Source organism: Amaranthus tricolor, chromosome 7, assembly GCF_026212465.1.
Source record: "Amaranthus tricolor cultivar Red isolate AtriRed21 chromosome 7, ASM2621246v1, whole genome shotgun sequence".
NCBI classification, from domain to species: domain Eukaryota; kingdom Viridiplantae; phylum Streptophyta; class Magnoliopsida; order Caryophyllales; family Amaranthaceae; genus Amaranthus; species Amaranthus tricolor.
The window spans coordinates 13,520,736-13,530,500 of NC_080053.1; positions in this window are offsets into that span (position 1 = coordinate 13,520,736).

The window sequence follows — 9,765 nt, forward strand, 5'->3', positions numbered from 1 at the left end:
CACTCTAAGCAACGTCTCTCCAATGGCATCCATCCTTGTTTCATGCCTCTTCATTCCATCGTACATTATATGAAGTTGATCCACGATTGCTTTTAACATTTCGGCATTGGACTGATTATCACCCATGCTGCGTTTTAACGAGTGTAATCTCGTTAAACACGATTTGGCTCTGATACCAACTGATGTGGAAGTGTAATGGGACCTTTTTAGAGTGTATGAGTTAGCTTAAGAACAAGCTCAACAAGGAACGAAACAAGAGAACACCCACGCAACTTAGAAACTTATTCTAGATTGGATGGTTTCTTTGACCAGCAAAAATTCACTAAGTATTTTCAAATCTCAAAGCTTTTACTCTCAAACACTAAGTAATAAGAATAAAAGGGGCGTGCAACACAAAGTAAGCACAAAGAAATTCACAAAGAAAATCAGAATTTTGTTTTCAATCTCACTTGCCTAAAATGCATGGCAATGAGTTCCTTTTATACTAAAAATAATGCAAGTGTTACAAGCCTTCAAGGATCCTTTCAACTTCCCTCAAGGAACCTTTTAACTTCCCCTTCAAGGAACCTTTTAACTTTCCCCCTTACAAAAATCAGAAAACAAAGCATTAAACAAAAGCTAGAATTAAGCCTTTTTAATGTTAAGCATTTAAGGCTAATAATGATCCCTTATTAATAGCTATTTAAACAGAAAATTAAGGCTAATTCTAATTTGAACCGTCCATATTCTCCTAAAAAAAAGTCTTGCAATTCTCCTAAAATAAAAAACTCCCATTTAAGCATTAAAGCTAGAATTCAAGTTGCTGCTTGTATTCAACTTCCCATTTCAAGCAATTGTGCCTTATTCAACTTCCCATTTAAGGCAAGTAATAAAGGATTGCTTTGAAGAGAATCCCATGAAATTAGCAGCCATTTGCTTGACATTTGCGTGGCTAAGTAAAGCGTGGACCGTAGCTTGTGTTGTAGGAACCGTAACTTGATGATCTTGGACTTTGTGGACTGAATTCTCATCATTCTCCCCCTCTTCAAAGAAGTTTTCCCTCAAACTCTCATCTTCAAGGTATGGAGACAAATCACCCACATTGAAAGTTGCACCTTTCTTCAACAGCTCCGTTAAAGGCACCATAAGAGTGGAAAAGTTCTTGATGAAGACTCGGTAAAATGAAGCTAGTCCATGAAAACTTCTAACCTCATGAACATCTTTGGGTACCTTCCATGTTGAGATAGCTTTCACCTTCTCGGGATCAACCTGTACTCCTTCACTAGAAAGATTGTAGCCTAGGATAGAAATACTACTACACATGAAAGTATATTTTTCCATTTTTCCATACAATTTATGCTCTCTCAATGCCTCAAGTAAAACTCTCAAATGTATCAAATGCTCATTTTCAGTTTTACTGTATACTAGAATATCATCTAAATATACAACAATGAATTTATTTAGAAAGGGACGCAATACCTCATTCATGAGTCTCATGAACGAACTAGGAGCATTGCAAAGTCCAAATGGCATGACAAGCCATTCATATAGACCTTGCTTTGTCTTGAAAGCAGTCTTCCATTCATCTCCTTCACGAATTCTCATTTGATGATAACCACTTCGCAAGTCAATTTTGCTAAAAACTGTGGCTCCACTTAATTCATCAAGCATGTCTTATAGCCTTGGCATTGGAAATCTGTATTTAATAGTTATGTTGTTGATGGCACGACTATCAATACACATCCTCCAAGTTCCTTCTTTCTTTGGCACCAAAAGGGCAGGCACCGCACATGGACTAAGGCTTTCACGCACATAGCCCTTTTCCATGAGTTCTTCAACTTGTCTTTGCAACTCCTTAGCTTGCTCGGGATTGCATCTATAGGCTGCCTTGTTTGGTAATGAGGCTCCCGGTACCAAATCAATTGCATGTTCAATACCACGAAATGGAGGCAACCCTTTAGGCAAATCATCGGGAAACACATCTACAAATTCTTTAAGCAAGTTTCTCAACGGAATAGAGTTAGCTTAAGAACAAGCTCAACAAGTAACGAAACAAGAGAACACCCATGCAACTTAGAAACTTATTCTAGATTGGATGGTTTCTTTGAGCAGCAAAAATTCACTAAGTATTTTAAACTCTCAAAGCTTTTACTCTCAAACACTAAGTAATAAGAATAAAAGGGGCGTGCAACACAAAGTAAGCACAAAGAAATTCACAAAGAAAATCAGAATTTTGTTTTCAATCTCACTTGCCTAAAATGCATGGCAATGAGTTCCTTTTATACTAAAAATAATGCAAGTGTTACAAGCCTTCAAGGATCCTTTCAACTTCCCTCAAGGAACCTTTTAACTTCCCCCTCAAGGAACCTTTTAACTTTCCCCCTTACAAAAATCAGAAAACAAAGTATTAAACAAAAGCTAGAATTAAGCCTTTTTAATGTTAAGCATTTAAGGCTAATAATGATCCCTTATTAACAGCTATTTAAACAGAAAATTAAGGCTAATTCTACTTTGAACCGTCCATATTCTCCTAAAAAAAAACTCTCATTTAAGCATTAAAGCTAGAATTCAAGTTGCTGCTTGTATTCAACTTCCCATTTCAGGCAATTGTGCCTTATTCAACTTCCCATTTAAGGCAAGTAATAAAGGATTGCTTTGAAGAGAATCCCACGAAATTAGCAGCCATTTGCTTTACATTTGCGTGGCTAAGTAAAGCATGGACCGTAGCTTGTGTTGTAGGAACCGTAACTTGATGATCTTGGACTTTGTGGACTGAATTCTCATCAATAATAATAATAATAATAATAACAACAACAACAACAACAAATTAATGAAACCAAATATGATTATATCATATCAAACCAGACCAGGCCAGATCAGATCAAATTAAAATAGACCAGACCTGATCAGAGAGATTCAGATGAGATCAGACGAATCTGAACAGATCAAACCAGATCAGATTAGACCTTAGTAAACTTAGATTAGATTCAATCAGATTAGACGAAAAGAACAAGATTCAATCAGATCAGACAAAGAGAACAAACCCTTAGTGGCATAAAAAGCCTTAAAAAGCAAGCTTGGAATATAATTTCATGCATATACCTATTTTTTAAGTCTAATCATTTTAAAAAAATAATATACACTAATTATTGTTGTGTGTTAAGTTTTATGTAAAAACAAATAAATGTTGATCGAGTTTAAACAAATTAGTGGCATAAAAAGCCTTTAAAAAAACAACCATGGAACGTAATTTTGCACTTAGGTCTTTTTTTCAATTCTAATCATTTCAAAATAATAATATATACTAATAACTGTTGTGTGTCAAGTTTTATGTTAAGTAAATCAAGTTTGACCTAATTAAAGCATGTTAACGGCATAAAAAGCCTTAAAAAGCAACCTTGGAATGTAATTTCAAGCATATACCTAATTTTTCAAGGCTAGCCATTTCAAAATAGTAATATACACTAATTGGTGGAATCTTTTCTAGTTTCATGTCAAACGAATCAATTTGACCTACGTTAAGCAAGTTAATGGCTTAAAAATCCTTAAAAAGTAACCATACAACGTAATTTTTCACATATTCCTATTTTTCAAGTCTAACAATTTCAAAACAGTAATATATACTAATTAGTATTGTGTGCCAAGTTTCATGTCAAACAAATTAAATTTGACCTAGTTTAAGTAAGTTAATGGCTTAAAAAGCCTTAAAAAGCAACCATGAAACATAATTTTGCTCATATTTCTATTGTTTTCAAGTCTAACCATTTTAAAACAATAATATATACTAATTAGTGTTATATGCCAAGTTTCATGTCAAACAAATCAAGTTTAACTAGTTTAAGTAAGATAATGGCATAAAAAGCCTTAAAAACCAACCTTGGAACGTAATTTCAAGCATATTCCTATTTTTCATGTCTAACCATTTCAAAACAAATAATATAAATTAGTGTTATATGCCATGTTTCATGTCAACAAAATCATGTTTGATCTAGCTTAAGCAAGTTAATGGCGTAAAAAGCCTTAAAAAGCAACCATGAAACGTAATTAGTGTGGATGGATAATGTACCTTTACTGATTTTCATTGCAAATATTTTGCTCTCGAAATGTATCCCAAGTCTCCACTCACTATCTTCATTATGTTGTATCCCATGGAAAAAATTAGAGGCATAATCAATACATGTAATAATATAAAGGTATATATAACACTAAACTGAAATAGGTTGAGATGGTTTAGGTATGTGCCGAGAAAGACACATGACACCCCAGTAAGACGATCGAATACATCATAGTGGAGGGCAAAAGAAGTCGAAGAAGACCTAGAATAACGTGGGAGGAACAGATTAAAAGTGACATGCATGAACTTCACCTCTCCAAGGACCTGACCAAGGATAGGGGCAATTGGTGGCGCCTTATCCACGTCTTAGATTACTAAACCCGTCCTTTTTACCCATCGTTTGTTATTGTTCATTGCCTTTAAATATCGCTCTTTACCTCCTTCTTTACTTTTACATTTATTTTTAGTTATTTGTACGTATTCTATTTATTCCATTTGTAAGTTGCAGGTTTCTCTCTCTTTGAAAGCCTTTCTCGAGCCGAGGAACTCTTTGACCGCACTCTCCTCTATGGGTATGAGCTACCGTCTTTGTTCCCTCCCCAGACCCTGACCATAGTTTTCTATGAGCGGAATACACCGCATATGATGATGATGATGAAAGAATAATTTAAGAAATAAAATAACATTAATATTAAAATAAATATGTATATAAATTTGAAATAATAAGAAATTGATTAGACTAAAAAAGTCAAAAGTCACTTATGTTTAGTCAAAGTTAAATCTAAATCAAACATATCATTTCCACTCAAAGTCACCGAAATTTTACAACTTTGTTAAAATGTTTACATACTTTGAATTATAGAGGCTATAACACACACTCAAAAAAATACAAGGTCTTACGAGAGAACACCTTACCATGAGACCCGTCAGCCTAATCAACCCAATTATTTTAATTTTTTACAAAACATGATCGTTGATTGATCAATTTAAGGTAAAAATTGATACCGGTTAAAATTAATTTCTTTAAAAAGTTATAACTGATCATATATAATTTAAAACTTGAAGATCAAAATCGTTCACTTTAAGATTATAATTAATTGTTTCAAAATCGTGCACTTTAAGATTATAATTAATTTTTTAAAGCTATAAGTTATAATTATAAATGATCAGCATACGTGTGGTGACTTATATTTTAGCACTATAAGCTTTAAATTTAGGTAAACTTGTTTCTAAAAACCCAACTTTTTGGCCATCTGCAAATAAAGGGTGAACGTTTCATTTATTCAATAAAAAGACAACCTTTGTCTCATTTTTGCAACTAAAGAGATAGCAGGTAAAACAATTTGTTGTGACCGGTTAATTCGAATTTTTTTAAAAAAAACAAAATAAAGTTCCTACGCTAATAAATTCTTCATCTTTATTGTAATAAATTCACAAATTAACATGAACCTCTACCAGAATATTGTTCTGCCATCTCATTGTTTCAAAGCACCATTCCACAAAATAATTTAAAACCAGTGACAACAAATCAAAACAGAATATTGTTCTGCCACAACATTGTTTCAAAACAAAACAATTCAAAACAGACCCATTACATTACAACAAAACTACTAATGGCAGTACATTGTAATTCAAAACAGACCCATTACATTACAGCATTAGCTAACTGATGCTTGGGTTGGTTGAGTTGATGCTTGAGTTTGTTCAGTTGATGCTTGAGTGATTGAGCTTGTTCCTGCAGCCTAAACAATTCAATACAATTAAGTCATCATTATATACAAATAAGATGCTTACTTCGGATGTAGATGTCCTACCACCTCTGGACCCTGCACCACTATGGATTGACCTTCCATTTCTACCTACTCTTGTTGGGTTAGCTCCTCTTTCTTGTACATTCTTCAAGATTGTTGTTATAGAGGTTGATGCCTTTCTTGGTCTGCCCCGCTTGCGTGGAGGTTGTGGTGGTTCATCATTAGTTGGCATCCTACCCTTATTTGGACATTTTCGTTTGTTGTGACCCTTAACCTTGCAAATGCCGCAAGTCATTTTCATACCGTGCCTACTCAGTCTTCCTACCTTTTTTGGGCTTTCATGGGGATCTTTCCTCCTATTCAAGCGAGGTTTACCAGGACCTATTTTAATAGGTGGAGGTGTGAGTGTAAGATCTGTTCTAGGCCAAAATCGAGGCCCTTCCATTGGTGGAATGGAATAAGCGTATGCCCGCAAATAATTATCCTTTTTGTACAAAGGATCAATGTAATCTTCGGGAGTTTTACGAACAAAAGAGATACAAGCAATAGCATGTCAACATGGAATCCCTGTGAAATCCCACTTTCAACATGTGCAGGTCCTACTTTCTAAATTGACAGTCATAACATCACCCAAATAATGACTACAATGGAAGATCGTATCAGTTGAAGGGATAGCATCACAATTCTTACCTTTCTCTTTCTCCTTTTCTAGTCTAGCTATAACCCTAGGACCATATTCACCTTTCCACTTACTAACATCTCCTTTTTTAACATATAACCGTTGCATGACTTGTGCTCTAATGTCTTCCAACATGTGAATAATGTGTTTTGTTCGAGCAGTGATAATATATCCGTTAAATGTTTCTGCCATGTTATTCACAATGACTTCAACTTTGGTTGTGGATGACATATATGCCCTACAAAAACAAGCAGGGTTGTACCTCTTGAAACCATCCACAGCTGCTGACAATATTTTCTCCATCTCCACTAAAGCATCTTCAAAATCAGCCTTATTGTACGCTTTAACTGCCTTCCAAAACAGAAGCTTCAACTCCTCACCCTTGAATGACTTGTGCCAATGAGCGTAAATGTGTCTGGCACAATGTCTATGTTCAGCTTTAGGGAACACTTTAGCAACACCATTTAATATTGCCTAAAATAACATTTGTGTAAGAATAAATGACAATATATAAAAATTATGTAAAAATAACTAACAGAATACAACTAGCTATAGCTAACTAACCTGGTGTTCATCTGATATAATAACCAAGTCGTTCCTATCACCTATGTTGAGAAAAATCTGAAGATTTTGTAGAAATCATTCCCAACTTTCATTGTTTTCACCCTTTACAACGGCCATGATATTGGGTACATTTCATCATTGTGGTCTCTCCCAATGGCACTGAGTAGTTGACCACCTAAAAAGGTCTTTAGGAAGCACGCATAGATACAAATAACCTTCCTGCATCCCTCTAACCATCCATGTTTCAACCCCTCAAAACACACATGTAGTTTTTGAAAAACATTAGTATTATCAACTCTCGTGGGATCAGTGACAAGTTTCACCAAGCTTTGTGGGTTCATGTGTTTCAGAGCCTCAATGTAACTACCAAGCTTGGTGTAGTGCTCTAGCATACTACCATGAAGCATTCGATGTGCATGATACTTGACTCTATAAGCAAAGTCCTTATTAACAGGAACACCAATGTGGTCGAACCTTGAACACCTCTAAGAATTGCTCTGCTACCCATTTGGATTTCATTTGCCTGTTCTTTTTCATGTTTCTTGAACAGTTATGCTCACCATCAACTAATTTAACAACATACACAGCTCTCCTTGAATCTCATCCACCATAAAAATAAAATTTGCATCCTGAGACACATTTCACAGTGATATTTTGTTTTCTATGATTATTACTAGAGGTTATTGTGATATTCCTTCCTTGTAATATCCCATACTTTGGCACAACATTCTTGAAGCTTTGCCTAGAGGTGAACTTTTACCCAACAACCCATTTGAAGCACTTAAAATCTGTATTATCTCCAATTAAAGGCCCTCTTTTTCTTAAACTGCACTCATCACCAAAAAACCCTTCATCTGAACCTGGAGGTATCTCAACATCATCTGAACTGTCCCTAGAATCAGAGTTTACATTTCCTTCCCTAACATCATTTTTCAGATCTATTTGTTGAGCTCCATGCGTACCCTGAGCAGCCTCTCTTTGCACTCTTTCTAAAGAATTGACAAGCTTTGAAATTTCCCCTCTAAACTTGTGTCTAGCAGCTACAAAACTCTTCATCATTGGATCCTTCAACATCTACTAACTCATCCACTAAATCAATATCCTCTAACTCATCCTCACTACTCACACTATCATCAAGGCCTACTTCATAATCCTCATCTTCTGAACTACTATTACCAAATGCACTCCCCTCTATGGATTTATCTACAAAATCAGAATGAAGGCTCAAGAGGGTGGTCAACATTAGTATCAGGAAATAAAGCCCTTTTGGTATTAGTGGCCGCTGGTAAATTGCTCCTAGGACTTCTCCTCAATGCTATATTAGTACTCCTTCCAGGGGTTAACTTTTTGGGCTGGACCTTTGGTTGATCAAGTGGTCCTTTATCAAGATCAGTTACAGGGAGTGCTGAAGTTGGATATTTATGAACCATATACACATTCACTGTCCTCATCTGAATTATTGCATTATGTAACTCAACAACAACATTTTCCCCATCTATCTTCCTTAAGCCATCCTTTAAAGTGTAACCTGGAAGCAAGTAAAAAAAGCTCTTGTATACCTCTATCTCCATTGCACTTATTAGCTAAACTCATCAAGTAATCCATGGACAAATCATCTGGATCTACCTCCATTATTCTATCAAAACCTCCAAAATAACTAATACTATCTTTAGCTTCTTTGAATTTACCCCATACCAAATTTTAAAAGACACCTTTTCATTCATTATGTTCACAATTATACAAAAATTCTAATTTCTAATGTTCCTAATTGCCAGCAACTGTGGATGATTTCAAGAGGTACAACCCTGCTTGTTTTTTAGGGCATATATGTCATAAGAGAGTAAATTCCATCAATTACACAAAAATCCTAATTTCTAATGTGTTTAACCAAATTCCACCATAAGAGAGTAAATTCCAACAATTACTAAGCAAATTCCAACAATTACACAAAAATCCTAATTTTTAATGTGTTTAACCAAATTCCACCATAAAAGAGTAAATTCCAACAATTACTAAGCAAATTCCAACAATTACTAAGCAAATTCCAACAATTACACAAAAATCCTAATTTCTAATGTGTTTTTAACTAAATTCCAGCATAAGAGAGTAAATTCCAACAATTACTAAGCAAATTCCAACAATTACTAAGCAAATCCTAATATCTAATGTGTTTAACCAAATTTCATCATAAGAGAAGAAATTCCAACACTTACACAAAAATCCTAATTTCTAATGTGTTCTACCAAATTCCAACAATTACTAAGCAAATTCCAACAATTACATAAATATCATAATTTCTAATGTGTTTAACCAAATTCCATCATAAGAGAATAAATTCCAACAATTACTAAACAAATTCCAATAATTACACAAAAATCCTAATTTCTAATGTGTTTAACCAAATTCCACCATAAGAGAGTAAATTCCAACAATTACTAAGCAAATTCTAACAATTACTAAGCAAATCAACAATTATCAATAATGAGTCATCAATTGAAGAAATTTAGAGTTAGAAACTTAGGTTGTGATATTTTAGTGGAAATCAACTTTGCCCTAAATTTGCTTTTGTGTCACCATTGGAGAAGGATTAAAGGGACCGATTTTTTGGGTTGAAGATACAGCAACTGGTTTGGCAAGGGCTTGAAGATGCAACAATTGGTTTTTCGTGGGTTGAAGATGCGAAATCAAGGTGAAAGATGCACACTGTTTTCGTAGGTTTGCAAGGGAAATGGAAGATG